At 39.4% G+C, this 21096-nt stretch overlaps 1 protein-coding gene across 1 annotated transcript in view; it reads left to right on the forward strand.

Moving 5' to 3' along the window:
* The window catches only part of TFEC (transcription factor EC), a 205604-nt gene that overhangs the window by 110532 nt on the left and 73976 nt on the right, over nucleotides 1-21096 (forward strand). The window lies entirely within an intron of this gene.

A 21096-nucleotide genomic window follows, 5' to 3' on the forward strand; every position in this document is an offset into this window, starting at 1 on the left:
TAGTAGCCTCATACACTCATTGCTCTGTACCTTGACACCATGCTTTTACTCAACTCAATTAACTCTGGGGCCTGTATGTTACCTGATGGTTTCCATTATGTAGGCTGTAACTATTCCTAGCTACCAGCTAATGGAGGTGTTTTGTGTGGGTTACTGGGGATTTAGTAGATATAGTTCAGGATTTAAGTAGATCCCTTCCAGCAAGACCCATGAAACACGATGTGAATATTGAGTAAGGAGAGTAACGTTAGCTAATAGAAAACAAACCTCAATACCTGTGTCATTGGGAAGGGGCCTATCAACTAGTAGGAACATCTATAAATCAATATGAATGTTTTGAGTAGACAGCAGACTTGATCCCTTACATTTAAGAGCTCTTTAAGGGTACAATGGTAATAAACTTCTCATTGAAATGTTATTTCTACTATTCATAGGATGATTTGAAAGTTGGCCCAGGATAAAGGCTTCAGGAAGCTACTGATGCTAAGAAGCAAGGTCTTTGTGGGAGGTGCAGAGAATAACTAGAAGCAGAAACAATTATGTAATATGGAATGTTTTAGATGCATGTGTGTAACATTTAACAATTCTGGTCTAGGTGATGGTGACCCAGTAGTCTTGGTTGCAAGAGGTCTAATATGTTCTAATATGGTTCTAATATGTTCAAGGACATATTTTTAATTCTTTTTTTTGACAATACTATGTCTTAGAAAGATAGCTCTGTGCTTAGAAAAATATGACTATTGCAATATAGAAATGAGAGAGAATTCAGAGAAGTCCTATGGGAATGGCAGAAAATATATTGTATATATTATATAATACAACATATAAAATATATTGTAGAGGTAGGTTAGTTGCTTTGGCTATGGTGGCTAATCCATTAGAGGGGAAAAAATACATTAAACTTGGAAAGAATGCTCTCAGATTATCTACCTCCAATACTGGGGCAAGTCTGTGGAAAAGTCTGCTGTTACTAGTGTCCATGGGTAGGAGGAATCAACAGGTGATGCAACAGGAGCTTATTTCACAGGGGCCTTTGCAAATACATAGGACTGGACATACTAGTAAGCAGCTTAGGTTCAAAAAATGTGTTTCACAAATATAAGATAGGGCAGGCATGGTTAGATATCAATTTGTCCTAAAAAAAAAAAAAAACCAAACCTAGAGTTTCATGGACTATATAAGCACAGTAATGTGATATGCTGACCAAAAAGAGCTGTGACATTAGAATATATTAAGAGCCATAGAATAGGGAGGCATTATCTACATAGCATCATGGTCAGATCCCATTTGGAATACTGAATTAAGTTCTGGGTGCCACATTTTAGGAAGGAAGTTGATACATTGGAGTATCCAGAGAAGGACAAATAGGCTGGTGAAATTGAGACCATGCCATATATCAAACCTATCGAAGGGTAGATCAAGGAAGGTGACACGGTGGTTCTCTTTAAATATTTGATGGGCTGTCAGGTTCCAAAGGTAAGACTAGGCTTGGTATAGGGAAACATTTCCTAACACTTAGAGCTACTGTAAGTTAGAATAGAGAGATCTCAGGAGATAGTGAGCTCCTTTTTACCAGTCGTTGTTGTTGTCGTTTGACCTTCTCGAAGAAGACCATGACATCTGGGAGGGGATGTCATGGCAGGCAGGGGAACTGGATTTAAGTGAGGGAGGGCTGTGCAAAGTCACCAGCCTCACTTTCTCCTCCAGAGCCATCTGGGTCCAGTGATGAGATATAGATCAGGACAGCTGTGGATGGGCCTTGATGCAGTGGGAGACCTTGACCTTTTTAAGCTAAGGTCTTTAACATGTCAGTTTGACTGAGGCTGTGCCCATTCAGTGATTAAGGCTAGGTAAGAAATGAGGTAGAGAATGATCTCTTTACCTAGACAAAAAAAATCAACCTGGGAGGGAAGATCCTCAGGGTTTCTGGCCAAAACAGAAACAACTACTATTTACATTCACTCTGAGCCATCGAGGCCCAAACTATGACCAAGTGGGGCTTGGCCTGGGACCTATTGTTGGCCAGTCAATGAGGGCCAGAGTAACTGGGCTTTTTACTGGAGTCTTCAAGGAAGGACCGGATGATCAGTTGTTGAATAAGCTGTGGAGGTGATCTTGGATGATCTTTGAGGTTTCTTCCGACTCTGTGATTCTGTGAGCAGACATGCAATCTACAGGTGCTTCCAGGCTCTTCTGGATGGTGTAGATTATGACGGGGTCTATGCTTTTTCAAGATTATCTCTCCATTCCTTGAACGTAGGGCTTACTGTGAGCAGCTCCTTCTTTCACACAAGACAGTTTTCCTCCACTACGATCTTCTTGCTGGAGAAATATTCACAAGGCTGAGGAGAACAGACACTTCCATGTCACTTTGACATCAATGCTCATAAGGAATTGTTTGAGGTCAAGGTAAGGGGTTACAGCAAAGTTCTTAATATCAGTGAATGTGCTGTTCATCATCAGATGCCCATGCAAAGTTTGGGAATATTCAGCAGAAAGTATTGGGGGTGCTTTCAGGAAAAAAAAAGACCTCAGGGATGTAATAACAGTAGGACCTCACAAAACTGAGGAACTGTTATAGGCCTCTCACCCTTATAGAGGTTCCCACTGTGGTATCCCCTCCACCTTACATGGATCCATATGGACTCCATAGTAATTTATTATATACCTCCCAAAGTGCATCTCCTCTTCATATTGACGTTTCTCCAACTTGGCAAATGGCTGGAATGGCATGGTCCTTAAAGACAACCTGAACCAATTTGGTGTGCTGGCTAGGGTCCCAGAAGCAGATGAAGACAGCTTCAAGATAAATCATAGCTCCATCAGTAAGGAAGATCTTGAGCTTTAGTGGCTTCATTTGAGATAATTTGTTGTGGATAGGGACAGCCAAACCCTCCAAAAATTGATCCACCAAGTCAGGAGTTTTCCATCAGAAGTTTTGACTTATACTCTAGAGAGGAATTTGAATATTCTTCTTATCCTTGCTCAAGCTGACTAATTCAGAATTTGGCAATTTCTGAGAGAATGAGGGGAGCCAGCAGATGCCTTGAGATCCTCTAAGAACTCCTATCAATTTGCCAAGAGGATGCTATTTCCCATTAGGCAAGAGGTGACTTAGTAGGTGGCCCATACTTTTAGGAGGGACACAATAAAAGTCACTTTAACTTAGATTGCGGTGTTTGCCTGAGAGTAGAGGTACATAACTAATTTGCACTGGGCCAGAAATCTGTCTGTATGAGAAAATTACCATGCAGAGATACAACGAGAGTGGGGTCTCTGAGAATTCATGGAAGTGATTCCAAAGCTAGGAAGTTCACGTGTGATCCATCAGGTCAAATGTTATTACATGATTGTAGGAGTAGGCTACTTGGAGATGTCATTTGTTTCATGACTTTCCTGTCCAAGATAACATTTTTTCATGGTTTCATTGACCTGACCACAGACCCTCCTCATTCTGCTGCATCAGCATTTCTGTGGAACCAAACACAAAACAGGATGTATCTCATGGGTACTAAGGGAAGAGTGAAGACAATAAGTGCTCTGTGAATTCAGAGGAAGGAGAGATCACTTTGTGTCTGAGTTTTCAGGGAAAGTTTCCATGGAAGTGGTAGGACTAGAACATATAAAATTATATGCTGTATAAAATCATTTAATAGATCCAAAGAATTGGTAGAAAGAAACATTTCATAATCCTTCCCCAACTAGACTCATATGGCCATATTTTCCTGAATTACACAATCTGAACCAAGTCCACTGATCATTTTGAGTACCATGGGAGAAGCAGTGTATTCTATAGACACTCAATTTTGCTAAAGGATGGCTCAGTTCACAAAGTTCAGAGATCATGATGAATCTACTGAATGTTGTAGAACCCACAATGCCAGGTGTTGAGTACAATTCAATGTTGAGAAGTAGGAGCAGGTGGGTTGTAGGGTGGACTATAGGAATTGGTTGCCCTGTGGTGGACTGGGATTCTCTTCATACTGACCTTTCTCCAACTTAGCAAATGGTTGGAATGGCATGGTCTTTTTACCCATAGAATGTGTTAGGCTTGGTATGGCCCTGTTCTGGGCTTGTGTTTGGAGCCTCAGTTATAGGAGTGGACCAGATGCTGTGTATCCTGAACTGCTTAAGCTCACCAATGTCAACTGTTATGGTAATAGTGGTCAGATTGGAGGAAAGCTGGAGGAAACAGTGAGGCATTTACCATCACAACAAAAGGAAGTCTTTGTAGTCACACTGACAGTTCCCCCTAACTGGGAATTCTAGTACTGGGGAAAATTCAGTTGAGTTAAATTAGGGGGAAAGAGAAAGAGATTTGGAGACACCACCAAGATGCTTTGTATCACTAGTGCTGTTGATCATGGGTGACCTGTAGGGTATGGGTCCCCAGGACAAGATCTGTAGGAGAAAACAGGCCACAGGAGAGGAATGTGATGACTGCAAGATCCTTGGGAGGAAAGAGAATGGACTGCAGGAAGGAAACTGCCTTCACCAAATGTCAGTGCGCTGGAAAGGGGAAGTCTACCCCCACCCCCCATTTTTCCATGGCACATTTTTGCTCTGCAAAAAAGCCCCAGTCAACCTATATTACTTAAGTCTCTAAAAATGAGTCAAATTACTTTGCTAGCAACTCATCTCTGGGCTAATTCATCACAAATAGACATGGCAAAACCTTCAAAAAATTGATCAACCAGGTACGTTCCAAGACAAAGCTTGACTTAGGGGCCTGAAAGGGCTGATGTTCTACAAAGGGGGGGTTTCACATTTTTTCTTGAATTCCTGGAAGAAACAATCCTAATTGTCCAAAAGATGCCTATTCCTTATGAGGTAGAGAGTAAGAATCTTGTCCAACCAGGCAAAATACTGCAAAGGCCACTTGGTTCCAAGCTACAGAGTGTACCGGGAGTAAGAATCCATAAACTCGTTCCTGTTAGGCTAAAAAACCTGGAAGATCCTTTGCCTGCCTGCAGAATGAATTTAGCAGCCTCAGTGGGGGAACTGGTAGGCACAGCAACTGCTTCCTAACTGCTTTGGGCACCAATTTATTTCCTGGAAGACCTTGATCTTACTGGTCCCTCATTTCCTCAACTGTAAAATGAGAGGGTTGGTTCTTTTTATTTTGTGTTAAACAGAATTTATTGTGTCTCCATCATGGAGGTGATTAGGGGGAAGTAACAAGATAAGGGGGAGATAACAGACTTGGTAGAAGAGGAGGTATTTCAAGGTACAACACAGAAAAAGTAATACAGAATACCATGCTTGGGTCAAAACTAAAAGAGTTTTGAGAAGGAGCAAATCCAGAGTTGAAAAACTGTAAATCTCATATTCTATTAATACACTAGCAAAACTTATGCTTTGAAGCAACAAGGGAGCTCTTCTTTAAAGTGATTATTAGCAGCTAGGTGGCCCAGTGGATGGAGTGCTGGGCCTGGAATCAGAAAGACCCATATTCAAATCTGGCCTCCAACACTTATTAGCTGTGTGACTCTGCACAAGTCACCCCATTTTCCTCAATCAGACATGACTGAAGTGACTGAACAGTATTAGCCTTGACTTTTAACTTCATTTCTTATCTTTTTTATTTTATTTTTAGGCTAAACGAAAATGAATTGTATTCCTAATTATTTTATTTTTCCTATTTGAAGGGAATGTAGTCAAAGGTTTATTTTTTTTCCTAAATATTCCCCTAATCAACAATTTTTACCTTCTTTAAAATCTCTTCATTCCTTTAGGATTTTTAGTGAGGCTGATAATGTCATCTGAAATGCAAGATGATTGGGGAACTTAGCTATTCTGGTAGACTTTTCTTCTCATTTGACTGTTAGGGAGATCTTTTCCAGAGACTAGGAAGTATTTTGGTGAGAGATTTCCAGTTATTCTAATCACTCTCCTTGTCAAACATAAATGTCAACTTGACTGCACTTCTTTTTTTAAAACACAAAAATTATAGTAATACGAACTGAACCTTTGGAAATGAAAATGAAACTTCAGTCATTAACATGAAAGTCTTGCTTCAGGAATCAGAAATGTAGGTTAAACAGAGAAAAGCAGATGAAGCCACTATTCTCTAGTGCCCTGCTAATTCTTATAGCACAAATTGCAGTTGGTGAGCAAAAGTGAGCTCTGGATTTTGAACTCCTGAGGGATGTACAACAACTATTAAGTGTGCCCTCTTGGGAAGGTGGATCCGTAAAGATAGTACTAGAAGATGTAAAATCCCATCAGTTTACCCCCTGAAAAACAAGGATTAAGCAGGGAAAAGGAAGGAATAATGAAATTCAGAGACCTCTTAATTTCATTGCATTCTATTCAACAAACATTTGAATTCCAACTATATACCAAGCATTGTGGATCCAAAACAAGTAAACAAGAAATCGAACAGTCCCTACCCTCAAAAAGTTTTCATCATATTTGCATTCATCTTGGAATAATGGATGGAGGTCTCTGTACTTGGAATTGGGAAGACCTGGAAAAACCCGCCTCAGACATTTCTTAGCTATGTTGTGTGAAGCTGCAGATAAATCACTTAGCTCCTCGGGATCTCAGGTTTTTCATCCATAAATGAATGACCTCTATGGTCTCTCCCAGCTGGAAATCTATGATGTTGAGATCTATGTTAGTCAATCAACCAACCACCAAGCATTTATTAATGCTCTGCCAAGTAGTAGGGGACAGAAAGACAAATGAAATTGTCCTCATAGAACCTATGTTCTGTAGGATACAGACTCCTAAACTGTCTGTGAACTTGTGTTTTAATATTTTGATAAGCATATTTCAATGTAATTGGTTTTCTTTGTAATCCTATGTATTTTATACTGTGCATTTAAAATACTATTCTGAAAAGGGATCCATATACTTTTCCAGATTTGCAAAGGAGGTCCATGACATTTTCTCACATCCCCATCCACCCCAATAAAAAAAGAGATTGAGAATTCCTGCTATAGGGGGTCACATATCTTAATCCCATTGGTAAGGTGAAAATGTAAGTGGGTGAGGTGATATAATATGACTTATTATATGATCCCTGAGGAACTTTGAAAGCAGAATGAGGTCTAAGGAAATGCAGAGGCATGATAGGGGAAACTTTATGCCAAAAAGGAAGCAAAAGCTCATTTATTCATCATTTAGTAGAAAGACAACTTTCAGGAGCTGAAAAGCACAGGCAGGTGAGAGCAATGCAAGAGGGAAAGACCCCGAGCTGTTACAAAGTGCAGGACCGTAGTCCAATTTGATAACAAGAATGTGTTTTCTGTGCAAAAGCAATAATGATGGGGCAATTCTAGGATCACAGTGAGCTCTTTCTGGGGCCTCATCGCCACTATCTAGGTGGGTTCATTGGGCCACTGTTCCTCCACTCCCCAACACACTTGAGACAAAGATAGGAAGTCCCCCTCCTCCTTAAAAGTGCTTTGTCATTTCTTCTCCCTTAACTGAAATTCCAACCAGGGTTCAGGAAATGCCCTAATGAGCTACTTCTCTTTTCTCTCTTCTGAACTAAGTGGATTCAAACAAGACCATGCTATACATTATTCATGGTCCAGTTTTGAGCTGTGGTTTGTTTCTTTCTCCTGTCCCTTTTTGCATGCTGCTGCTTATGTTCTGGTGGCAGGGATTATGAGTCGATGCTGCTTAGTTGAAGTGATAACAGTGATAGAAATCCAATCAGTGCTGGTAGGTATCTGAACTGGCCAGTTAATTTTCTGTACTTTAAAATAAACGGATGAAGACCATTCTAATCAATACCTGTTTTCTGTGGTTGCAATATGTGGCTTGCTTGTAATTCGGGGATCATCTTGAATGTCAAGTAGGCAACTGGATATTAGAATTGTCAAGCTGTGATTTCCTATAATTCTGTTAAAATTGATCTTGTAAGTAGCTTTGGGTTTCTTGCCATAATCAAGAATGTGGTGATCTCTAGATGTTTAAGATTTTTGGTTACTGAAGCATTTTTTTTTCCATTCTGATGTTCACAGGTCTTTGGTTTCTGAAAGGGGAAAATTCTTTGGCATTTCATTTGTGGCAGTACAATTTATAGATGGTAATTGATAATTACATGTTCATTCCTATGTATCATTCAGAAATTTATTTTAATGAATTTCTAAAGTATCTAACACTTGGATATATTTTAAAAAAAACTTTGGGACATATAGCAACAGACTGCTGTACAGTAGCAATATGCTTTTCATCCAGAGAATAAGATTATTGTTGTAATTGAAGAAGTTTTTAATTATGTTATGGTCAGGAAACAACTTTTGCTAGAAGTACAAGGAATTTAAAAAAATAATAATGACAGTAGACAGTATGTTTTGAAATTTCTTTGTTGTATGAAACCTAGGCTGTCATATCTATTTCAAATATTACTGTTTCCCTGGAATTTCTGATTTGAAATGTCAATTTTAGGGCTTAAACAAGAGACCCAAATCCAAACCTGAGGTAATGGTTAATTTCTCCTGGGTAACTTAGTCATTTATTTACTATAGACTTCACTGAATGTCTAACTTTATAAGAAACTTTCAGGAGTTTTCTCTCCCGAGTCAACAGAGGCAAATGGAAACAGAAGATTGAGGTTTTTATCTGGAAAATTTAGAATCCCTTTGAACTTGGATTGTGAGTCTGAGTTAATATATTAAAAATAACTCGGTCAGAATGCTTTTTAAAGAGTTAGGCATTTTTTTTGTCCTTTATCAGGGAGCTACTTTTAAAAGATCCCCAATTTGCCAATTTACTTTTTAACAGTAAAAGATCTTCACATACTTAAAATCAGTATTTCCTGGTAATTACTGATTTGTATAGCTAGTGCTTTAAACCTTGCAAAGGGCTTTTATACATTGTCATTTCAGCCTCACACTGACTGAATGTTACAGGTAGTGTTATACACAGATGAGGAAATTGATCAAGTGACTTGACCAGGGCCCATCATTGTCTCAGGTAGTTTTTAAAGCCAGGTCTTCCTAATTCCAGGTCAAGCACTCTCTCTACTGGATGAGGCTGCCTCTGAAGTCTGCCTGATAGTCTGTGTTTGACTGTCAAATTCTTAGTTTCATGGGTAGGAAATCACATAATCCCAGAAACTGGTAACTTTTGTTGAACTGAAACTTGGAGTTGGTAGTTAAAAGAAATGAAACAAGCTGAATAATATTCTTGAAAGTAGTCTTGACTATTTTTTTCTTTGGCACAACAGTTTGCTATGTCTCTTTCTCAATAGCTGAGGAGGTTAAAATGATACTTGAATATGGTAAATATAGTTAGCAAAAAGAAAAGGTTCAAAGGAAAGGACTATTGTTGCTTGGTATGGGAGAAAAAATAAATTGGGCATATATGCTTTCAATTAAGAAAGGAGGGATTAGGAGGGGAAAGAAGATAGGGAAGGTAGCAGTCTCATCTGATAATCTCCAAGAATAATCATACATCTAGAGCTGCAGGAATCTTCAGAGGCCATGGAATCCAACCCTTTGATTTTATAGACGAGGAAGCTGAAGCTAAAGGGGGTTAACTTACCCTAGGTCACACAGGGAGTAAACTCAAGGAATGGGATTTGAACTCACATCCTCTGACTCCAAAGCGATGTTCTTTCTATTGTACCACATAAAATACTTTGGATTGGATTGATGGCTAAATTTGTCATGAATTTTTTTGGGGAAACAGATGCAAAGTGAGAAATGAAAACACATGAATCAATACCAAAAAAATGAAACTCTATAGTTTCTGGGCCTGATATAAAACTAGCCTAAATCAGATGGGACTGCCAGATAACAAAATTTGAAAGAAAAAAAAATATTCCCCAGCGAAAAATTGAATTGATCAGTAGAATAATAATAGGCCTATAAAGTCAATGATGTAATATGATTGCAAAGAAATAAAACAAATAGGAAAGGTCATCTGAAATTTGGGACTCCTTTAAGGGACTATCATGAGTTATGTAATGTGCAAAGCAATTATACTTAGTTGCTTCTTTAACTGTAGAACAGCAAGAGAGTCTTTTGAGCTGCAGAATGATAGGGTGGTGCTCTGGAAAGTAACAGGAATAAATGAAGAGAGTCTGAAACACCACTACTCTAGTTCATTTTAGAAAAGGGAAGGAGAAGAAAAGACAATATTGCAACCTCCAAACAAAAAAAAAAGACTCCTGACTCTGGAGAGCATGAACCAATGGAAAGTCAAGGAATTTAATCTCTTTGAAGATATCCAAATAGCATCAATATCTCTCTGAGAGTTTGTGATCAGTGAAACTTGGAAGCTGGGGTTGTCTTTGGGAGAGGTCATGGGTTTCCTCTCTCCTTAAGAGGCTTTTGGTAAGAGTCATTATATGGTGAGGGAAGAAATTGTTGGTCCCTTTTTGTCAGAACCATAGTAGAAGAAAGTTATGAGACAAAAATGAATGAAAGAGTTTTTGTTAATCATTAAGGCAGTTTTCACACGACTGTGTTGTTGAAATATTGAAATAACTTAATGTAAGTTGCAGAATCTCCTTGGCTGTAAAATTTTAAGAATGGATAAGGTAACCTAAGGCAATACTTTTTTTGAAAAAATTAATTGCTATAAGAAAACAGCAGGGAATTTAATTTAATGATCCTAAAATTTCATTAATTGCTATCTTTCTAATGTTTCCTTACTTTGAAAGAAAAGGGGAAAAATTAAATTAAACCAAGGACAGCAGCTAAGGCTAGAAAGCAATGAGAGGTGATAATAGGCATTAGTATAATTAAAGAAATAGAGTGTTGGACCTGGAATCAGGAAGAGCTGAGTTCAAACCCAGCCTATGACATTTATTAGCTTTGTGACCTAGGGCAAGTCACTTAACCTCTATTTCTGTTTCTTCATCTATAACATGGTGATAACCTACCATCCAGGGTTATGAGAATAAAATGAAATCTTTTGTAAAATGATTTGCAAACCTTAAAGCCTGATATAAATGCTGCTGATGATAATAAGGATTTTCTCCCAGTTAGTTGAAATTTAGATTGCCAATGCGATATTGCAGTAGATTTCCCTGGGTTTTCTTTCCCTTCCTTTCCTTTCTTCCAGGCTACATATGGCTACTTCTCCTACTTGAGTGGGGTTTGGGAGGGCAAGGAGAAAGAGAGACCAAGAGGTCAAATGCTTATGTGCTTCTTTCTCTGATATTCTCCCATAAAGTCTTTACCTTCCTTTCTGTCCCTGAATTTCATTCGTCTTAGTCAAGTGATCATTAACAAACACATATTTTAAAGTCTGTATAATGCACCCTACTTAGACTATAACGTTGTAGAGAACAGGGCCTGGATCAATGTAGTTCTCTTTGTATGGACCCTACAAGGGTGGGGAAGTTGTGGCCTCGAGGCCTGACTTGGTTGAAGTTTGGATTCAGTCAAAGGGCCACACTTGAGGCCCTAGAGGGTCACAGGTTCCTCACCCCTGCTAGTACAGTAACGATGATAGCTAGCATTTATCTAACACTTTGAGGTTTGCAGAGCCCTTCATGACTACTCCCTCATCTGACCCTCACAAATAAATTCTCTTGATTATTCCTATTTTACAGAGGAATACAATATTGCTCAGGAAAGTTTAAATGACTTGCCCACATCATTGAGGCAGAACTTAATTCAGATCTTCCTGACTTTCTGTCCAGCACTCTATCCTCTGGGCCACCCAGCTGCCTCTAACATGAACTTTAGGGGTTTAGTGGCTTTTGTGGATGGCCTCTGGCCTAATTCGTGGGAAATGGACAAAGCTATGGCGTCAGTGGCAGTAGTGGCCATAGGCATTGGCAGGAAGATAAATCGCCTCCTCTGGTAAGGACAAATGGTATGGGCCAGGGGACAAAGAGAGAGATGTCTACACTGGACATGGAGTGATGAAGATTCTATGTTGTGAGCAAAGGTCAAATTGTAAGGTATTTTGTGTATGTGGTGGATTTCTTTGAATCTCTGTGACCAAAACATGAAATGGGAAGTCAGAAATTCAGCATTTGGAGTCTCAGTTGAGCCACAGCCTTGCCATGTGACTATGAATAAGTCTTAGTTTCCCTGATGATATTAAGAGTTGAAATAGCTTCTAGTGGGGGAAGGGAACAGTCTGGGAGAAGTGATAATGTCTGGCTCCTTGAGATGTCTGAAAAAGTTGTTTTTCCCTCTTTCTGTGATTTGCTGTGAAACCTACAGCAAGCCTATTGGATTTGTTGGTCAAACCCCAAGCATACCGCCACCCCCTTTCCCAGCATCCTTTGGGATATGATGCTTAAGGTGTCCCAAGACACTACTAACACAGCTTTCTGAAACCACCATTCCTGAACAGTTCTACAATAGCTGTGGGGTCAGTGGAACTGACTTTCTTCAGTATCTTCATCTCTGAGAAAGGACTGAGGTTCTTAGTCATCTATCTTCATTAGGACAGATCTCCAGAGAATGGAGACAAGCATCTGGATAACCTGGGAAGAGATGTCTATTTCTGCTTTCCTTTATTGACCTTTTGCATGTTCACATGTTCTTTTTTTTGGGGGGGGGGGGTTTGGAGCGGGAAAGGCAGGACAATTGGGGTTAAGTGACTTGCCCAAGGTCACACAGCTAATGAGTGTGTCAAGTGTCTGAGACCAGCTAGACTGGCTTATCTGATGTTCCTTAAACATAACACAGCATAATTCTGTCTCAATCAATACTCTTTCTCCAAACCTCTGTCTCCTAGTTTCTATGGCTTCCTTCAGGTCTCAATTCAAATCTTTCATCTGCTAGAAGCCTTTCCAGTTACTCCTGCCTTCTCCTTGGAGATAACCTTTGATCCACTCTGAATACATTTTGTATGTATGTAGTTATTTGCACGTTATCTCCTCCTTTTGAAAGGGAGCTCCCTGAGGGCAGAGACTGTTTTTTACCTTTGTATTTCCAGTGCTTACCCCAGTGCTTGACAGATTGTAAGGGCTTAATATGTTTTTTGATTCATCATTTGACTACATGTGACCTGCTCCTGTTCTCTTTTCAGAATTTCAGCCTTATTTTAAACTTAGATGCCTCAAGTTAACTTGGCACATGGATAAGTCTGAGTCCATATAAGTCCCGGACAGAAATGTACCTCATTTAATTATGGCCACACCTACTAGGATATGCCTTAAAACTTCAAATCATTTCATTCAACAGGGAATATATTAAGTACTTGCTGTATTCAAGGTACCAATCAAGTCACTTGGTACATAAATTAAAAAAAAAACAACTAGTCTGTCTTATGAAAGAGCTTGTACTCTGCTGAGAGGAATCAACATGTACACAGACAAGTCAATGCAAAATATATAGAAAGTATTTTTTGTAGTACTACTAAACACTGGTGGGATCAGAAAAGGTTTCTTTAGGAGGAACAACTCGGAGCTGAGCCTTTATGGAAGAGAGGTATGGATTCTAAGAGGTAGAGGTGAAGGGAGAGTATGTTTGAAGCATGGGGGGAAGAGATGGCATTGTGTGGCAGAGGAGATAAACTGCTAGGATTGGAGTCAGGAAGACCTGAATTCAAATGTGGTCTCAGACATTTACTAGCTGGGTGATCTTGGGCAAGCCACTTAACCTAGTTTGAGGACTGATTAAAAGATAACTTTACCAGGCCAGGGATTTCTACTTGGATTTTACTGATGATGGCCTCTATTTAATAGAGTAGAGTTTCTTAACCTGGGATCCATGTACTTGGATGGGAAAACATTTTGATAATTGCATTTTAATATAATTGGCTTCCTTTTAAAACTTATATATTTTGTGTACTCAAAAACATTATTCTGAGAAGGGATCACATCACTAAAGAAGGCCGCGTGCAAAAAAAAGTGAAGAAAGCCTGATATAAAGTGTTCTAAATGCTTCAGAGGGCCAAAGGCCCTCATCAACTCCTTATAAGACAAAAAAGTGAAGAAAGCCTGATATAAAGTGTTCTAAATGCTTCAGAGGGCCAAAGGCCCTCATCAACTCCTTATAAGACAGAGGTGATTTTATGAGACATGCTCTAAGGGTCCCTTCTAGCACTAAATCCTATGATCCTAAGCTAAGAAGTTCCATCTTTGCTTTTGTTCAAGTTTATTTAACAATAGCAGCAACAATACACTTGTGAAGCATCATTTCAAGTTGTCTCTACCATCAATAACCTCCCCACCTTTAGCTCTAATAACCTCGTTCCTAGGTGGGTAAGGTGGGTTTTGGGCAGCTAACTGGCACAGTGGACAGAGTGCTGGAGTCAGGAAGACGCCTGAGTCCAAATCTGGCCTCAAACACTGATGAGCTGTGTGACCCTGGGCAAGGCATTTAATCCTGTTTGCCTCAGTTTCCTCATCTGTAAAAAGAGCTGGAGAAGGAAAAGGCAAACTGCTCCCAGTATCTTTGCCCAGAAAACCCCAAATGGGGTCCATGAAGAGGTGGACACGACTGAACGAATGACCAAACAACAGCAAGAAAGGAAGGTTTTATTCTGTAGGCATCCTACTTGTTATATAATCTTGGGGAAGTCACAACTTTTCTGGGTCTTACTTGACTAATTTGTTTAGATTAGATGACCTATGAGGCTCCTTCTAGATTTAACCCCATGATTCCCCCTCGTAGAGCTAAAGAAATTAAAGTGCACTGAGGTTGAGTGCCTGAAAAACACAATAAATATTTAGTAAGCACCTACTGCGTGCCAGGCACATTGCTAACGCACTGGGGCAAAAAGACAATCCTTGCACTCTAGGAGCGCACATTCTAATGGGGAGACAATGTGCAAACAGATATAAACAAAGCAAGATATGTCGAGAATTAATGTGAAAACAATTAACAGAGGGAAGGCACTAGAATTAAGAGAGGCTGGGAAGGTAAAAGGACTTTTTTTTGGAACCTAAAGGAAGCCAGCAGGTGGAGTGAGATGGCAGGGAGCATTCCAGGGATGGGAAGAGTCAGAGAAAATGCTTAGAGCTGAGGGAGGAAGGTTCTTATTTGTGCAACATCCAGGAGACCAGTGTCATTGGATGAAAGGGTATATATTGGGCAGTAAGGTGTAAGAAGATTGGAAAGGTAGGAGAGGACTAGGTTAGGATGGGCTTTGAATGTCAGAGGATTTTGTATTTGATCCTGGGGGCACTAGGGATGTGCAGGAGTTTATTGAGTAGGGGCTGAAGGTGAGACACTTGATTTGACCTGGACTTCAGGAAAATCATTTTGGTAATTTGAATGGAGGTAGGAGATGGTAGTCTGATTGCAGAGGGTGGAGACTTGAGGCAAGCAAACCCACCTGTAGGGTGTCGCAATAGCAACACCTCCAGGAATGAGGGAGGGCACTTAGGTAGCTCAGTGCTAGGCCTGGAGTCAGGAAGACTCCTTAGTCTTCATGAGTCTTCATATTGGGCAGTAGATTCTGACTTAAGAGACAGTTTCATTTAATATCACTGCTTTGGCTTAGAAGGTATTTATTGGCATTCATAAGGACTGATTTGCCTGGTGTCTAAACACTGGAATAAGAGTCATCATTGGAAGCCTTTTCAAACCTCTCTCAATTTTGGTGCATTTCCTCTCTTAATTCTCTTCTTTCTATCCTGGTATGTAGCTTATTTGTACATATCTGTTTGTTTGTTGTCTCTGCATTAGATTAAGTTCCTTGAGTTCTGGGACTGTCTTTTGCCTCTTTTTGTATCCCTGGTGCTTAGCCCAGTGCCTGGCACATAGTAGGTACTTAATAAATGTTTATTGCCTGAGTGATAACGTAGAGCTCAGAGGTGTGTGCCTGGTTGTGGAGGGCTTGAAGCTAGGGTGAAGAGTTTGCTTTTTTTTATTATTATTGTTTGTTTTTTTTTTCAGGTTTTTTTTTTATCATAGAGGTAAAAGGGATCCCCTACAGATTTTTGATTAGGACAACGAAACAGTCAGACCTCTGTTTTAAGAATATGAATTTGGCAGCTGTGTAGGGGAGAAAGAGGAAATGCAGAGGCCAGTTAAGAAGCTCTTACAGTACTCCAGATGGGGTTCCTGAATTACTAGGGCAAAGGTCAGATGAGTAGCTATGGAAAACCCATGCAAGAGATGTCGGGGTGGAAGAATCCATAAGACTTGGCAACAGGTTGGATATGTGGGGTAAGGAAGAGGGAGGATCTAAAGCTGACTCTAGGCTTAAGAACCCAAGTGAATGGAGGTCTGGTGGTTCAGGGAACAATAATGGGGAGAGGTGGCATTTTTGGGGAAATTGCATTTTCAATTCATTGAATATGATCTATCTATGGGACATCTAAGTTAAGATATCTAGCACTTGGTGATGAGGGCTCTTCAGACAAAGGTTGTATGCCTGCCTGGTGAGAATACTGGAGAGAAAGTTTAAGCTTGTGAATGGATAGATGGCCTTTGTGGTCCTTTCTGATTTTAAATTTCTATCTATCTGCCATTAGTATATGGGTGAAGAATTAGGGCTAGATATCTAGATTTGGGAGGCCTCTGCATAGGTACAGTAATTGAATTCTTTGGAGATATTGAGTGAAGAGCAAAAAGGAGGAAAAGGCTTTGGATAGAGCCTTGAGTTACAACCACATTTAGTGGGAGGGAAAAAAGGTAGTAGATATTCTAGCAAAGGACCACAAGGACAAGAGGAGGTGAACCAGGAGAAAGCAGCATCACAAGCCAGGGAAAGAGGAAGTATATAGAAGGAGGTGACAGTATCAAATGCAACAGAGAATTCAAGTAGAATGAGGACACTGTTGAAGAAAAAAAATGAATACTCTATCCCATGGTTTAGATACAAATCTCATTTTGTATGAGAGACACCATATGGTGCCAGACACCATTTTATTAATTTAATATTACTTCAAATTACTTCTGGTAGAATCTCCTCATGGCCTCAGAAATCTCGATACCATACAAGTTATTTTGAAGGAAAATATCTGTCATATGAATTAATCACCAAGTCTAATGGTTTCTTCTCATTCCTCATCCTTCTTGACCTCTTTGCAGCCCTTGACACTGTGGATCAACCTCTCCTAGATACTCCTATCTCTAGGTTTTCTCCAATCTCTTCTCTCCTGGTTCTCCTACCAGATCATTCTCAGTCTCTCTTGCCGGATCTTCAGATACATTGCTCCAGCTTACTGTGGGTGTCCATGCCCTCCGAGCCAGGCCCCTACCTTTCCAGTCTTCTTACACTCTACACTCTTCCCCCCAAGTAGTCTTCACTCCAGTGGCCCTGGCCTCCCTTTCTCTTGCATGGCACAAGGCACTCCATCTCCCCACTTGGCTGTCCCCCAAACCTGGAATGCTTTCCCTTTTCATCTCTGCCTCCTGGCTTCCTTCAAGTCCCAAATACAGGAAGCCTTTCCCAGTCCTTCCTAATTCTAGCACATTCCCTCTGTTGTTTATTTGCTATTTATCTTGTATGTAGCTTATTTATACATATTTTTTTCTTGCCCTCTCTCCCATTAAATTGCGAGCTCCTCAAAGGAGGGGGCTGTCTTTTTTGCCTTTCTTTTGTATTCCAGACACTTAGCACGGGGCCTGGCACCTAGGATGTATTTTAAATGTTTGTTAATTTGACATTTATAGGAATCTCATACAAAGAAAATGTCTCAGAATGATAAACAGAATTTTGGGTTAACTTTCTACTCTGATAGAACAATAGTCCCTTAATCTTTCCTGAAAGCCCTTAGAGAATCATTCTCCCAAAAGCCACTCAATTCTTTTATTTTGATCACTCCTTTCCTGGGCTTTCCCCCACCCATCTGGTCCCGGCTCACCTAAAGCAACCAATGAGATCTATTTATTCTGATCAGTGCCCTAATCCAGTCAGGAAATGGGGGAAAAGGGGACTGCCTTTAGTTTTAATACTAATCTATTCACCCAGAAGTGTTTTAACTTCTAAATTTGGTTACCACTCTTAATTAATTTTACCCAGTTTCAACTTTCATTTTCATTCCGCAAACCTTTTCCTAAGAAAAAGGTATTAGGTGTGAAAAGAAGGATTTTAATGGGGGATTTTGTTTCCTAAGAAGTTTGATTAAGTACTGATCAAGTTTCCTTCCTTCCGGTAAGTCTGCAAAGAACTTTGGACTAGAGAGATTTATTTCTTAATATTTTCTGTTGAACTAAAAAGGGATATTGTTAATATGTTTCCACAATAGGAAGAAAAAAAGCCATTAGATTTAGCTGATAGCATTGGTAGGCCTGGAGAAGGCAGCTTTAGTAGGGTAGTGAGGTCAGACTCTAGTGTTGAAAAGTCAGTGGGTGAGGGAATGGAGACCCATAGTGTAGATTGCTCAGCCTATGAATTTGGCTGTGAAAGAAGGAAATACAGAATAATTGAGGGGGAAGCAGAGAAGTGGAAGGCTTTTCGATTTAAGGATAGGTATATGTTTGTGTATGTATATGTTCGTAGGTTCAGTAAGCATCTGAGGCTGGACCTCAGGTTTTCCTAACTTCCCAGCATTCTGTCCCACTGTGGCTCTCTGGCCCTAGCTGAGCAGTTTATGAAAGTTACCCCAAGCTTTGGGGCAACTGAGGCAAAAGGGAAAATACTTCGTATTATTTTCCTTGTCCGTCCAAATGAAATTTTCAATTTGTCTAGAAAAGAACCTCTTTTTTTTTTTCTGACACCAGATTCAAGGAGTAATTTATTCTGTGGATCTTAATATAAGAGATGTTAGGCAGTGTGTTCAACTACAGTTTTATAAAAGATGCAGAAAAATTATTAACAGACATTTCTCATATCATTGGGATATAAGAACCGAGGATTTCGCATTAAATCTTATGAAGCCTCTTTTGTGGCTCTTAAGCTCTTAGATATTTTTTGATGATCTAACTCAACGCAGGGATGGAGTTTAATGGAGTTACAAGACTGAATAAGGTAACATGTCTATGAGGCTGTCTCTAATAATGGATGTCTCAAGCAAGCTTTAGGCAAGTAGCAAATCACAGTCAATTCACTGTGAAATTCTCTGTCAGGTGCCTGAAGTAAATATTGTATACCTTGATTAAAAACTGTTTTAAAGACATGATAAAGTAAGAATTGCTATTCTTTTATGAAAATTTAGGAGTCTGACTTGTTTTCTGACCCAGGCAGAGGAAATCTCATTTCTGCACAGGAATAGCTTCAAGTAGAGAAAACACTTTAAGTATAATCTTTTAGTTTCCTCAAGCATTTGGAAAAGTAGAATCATGGATTTAGTCCACAAGGGTCGGAGGTCAAATCCCACTTCATTTTTCCAATGAAACTTAGGCCTACAAGAGGTCAAATGACCCGTCCAAAGTCATACAAGTAGTAAGCATCAAAATTGAGGTTTGAGCACAACTTCTTGATTCCTGACCTTATTCTCTTTCCATGCAATTTCACTGTCTCTTGTCATTTCTGGTTGAGAACTTAGAATTTTACACCACGAAAAATAAAGGAGAAGGCTTTGGGATTGAATGCTTTCAAGGAGAAGCATTAATAATTCTTGAATCAGCTATGCGGTGAAGGAGATAGAGTGCCCTGCCTGGAGTCAGGAAGACCTGAGTTCAAATATGACCTGTGTGACCCTGGGCAAGTCACTTAACCCTGTTTGCCTTGGTTTCCTCATCTGTAAAATGACCTGGAGAAGGAAACAGCAAACCACTCCAGTATCTTTGCCAAGAAAATCCCAAATGAGATCACAAAGAGTGGCACATGACTGAAACAACTGAACAATGAACAACTCCTAACAACATATTAACGACTTTGACCGCAAAAGAACCCTAACATGGGCCATCCTGTCTCTCCTATGGGCTTGTAGAGGTCTGATTTTGAGTTGGACTGCATTCTGAAATGTTGAACAGAATTATGTTGATTGTAAGCAACTCCCTAGGTAACTAAATAAATTGACCTGCTGGATGAGGATAGCTTATTGCCCATTTAGTGTGTAGAATTGGATACAAAATTGTTCTTTCTGATCCTAATTAGCCAATCTGTTCAGCTGTTTTTTAAGGGTCTTTCTACTTTTAGGATCAATCACTGCATCTTGACTATGCTATTTTATATCTCAGGGACTCTTAACCTTTTTGTGTATCATGAATCCCCTTTGGTAGACTGGTGAAACCTATGGATACTTTCGCAGGACAATATTTTTAAATGCATAAAATAAAATACATAGGATTACAAAAGAAACCAATTAAATTGAAATACAGTTATCAAAATATTAAAACAAATAATTCCAGGGATTCTAGGTTAAGAACCTGTAATCTCTCTCTGTGAGTTTGAGCATACCGCTTCACCTCTAATCTATAAAACATGTCACAACCTCTAATCTATAAAAGGTGAGGGTTAGACTATATGATCTCTAGGGTCCCTTCCAGCCTCAAAAGGCTGTAATTCTAAAACTCAGATGAGCATGCCTGTCTACCTGTTTCCTATAAACACATAGACATGACATCCAAATTCATCAACGGTTAAAAAAAAAAAGAGATAGAACCAGGAAATGGCCTTTTTGGACACTTCTTAGAACTGGAATTTCACTTTTCAAAGACCTTCTCTATATAGTCTAGTTCTGGTGTTGTGGTATAATATAGGCTTTGAAGGAACATAAATAGCATGGGATCCATGACCAGGTTATATTGTCAGGTCCATAGACAAATCTAGTCTATTGATGAAACACAGTATGGAAGAGTGGAAAGAATCAATGCTGTGCACGTAGTAGGCACTTAATAAATGTTAGCTGGATATTAATGTGAATACTGGACTTTAAGTCAGAAAACAGTGCCAAATCCTAGGTCTTCAATTTTTTATTTGCTAGGAAAATCTGGTGGAGGGGGTTAATTTCCATATCATTAGGATACAGAAAATAAATAATATCCGTATTCTCAGCATCATAGAGTTGTTGTGAGGAGCAAATGAGGTGATACAGAACAAAGTATTAGTTAAAATGAAGTAATTAATTTTTTAATTATGATTTTTTTATCATCAATAAACATGTAAAAAATCATTATGTTGTTTTTAATTACTTCCTCAGGGAATGGAACCAGTTTATCAATAACACCTAAAAGATCTTTGTTGCTCTTGTAAAATATTAGACTAACAAACCTAGTCCCATGATGGGTTGAGAAGGAAGCTGTGCTTTTTAATTTTCCCCATTTTTTTGTGTTATTTGTGATTTTTTTTAAAAATACAATTGTTACTTCCCAATAGCTGCTTCTT

Source organism: Trichosurus vulpecula, chromosome 5 (assembly GCF_011100635.1).
Source record: "Trichosurus vulpecula isolate mTriVul1 chromosome 5, mTriVul1.pri, whole genome shotgun sequence".
NCBI lineage: Eukaryota > Metazoa > Chordata > Mammalia > Diprotodontia > Phalangeridae > Trichosurus > Trichosurus vulpecula.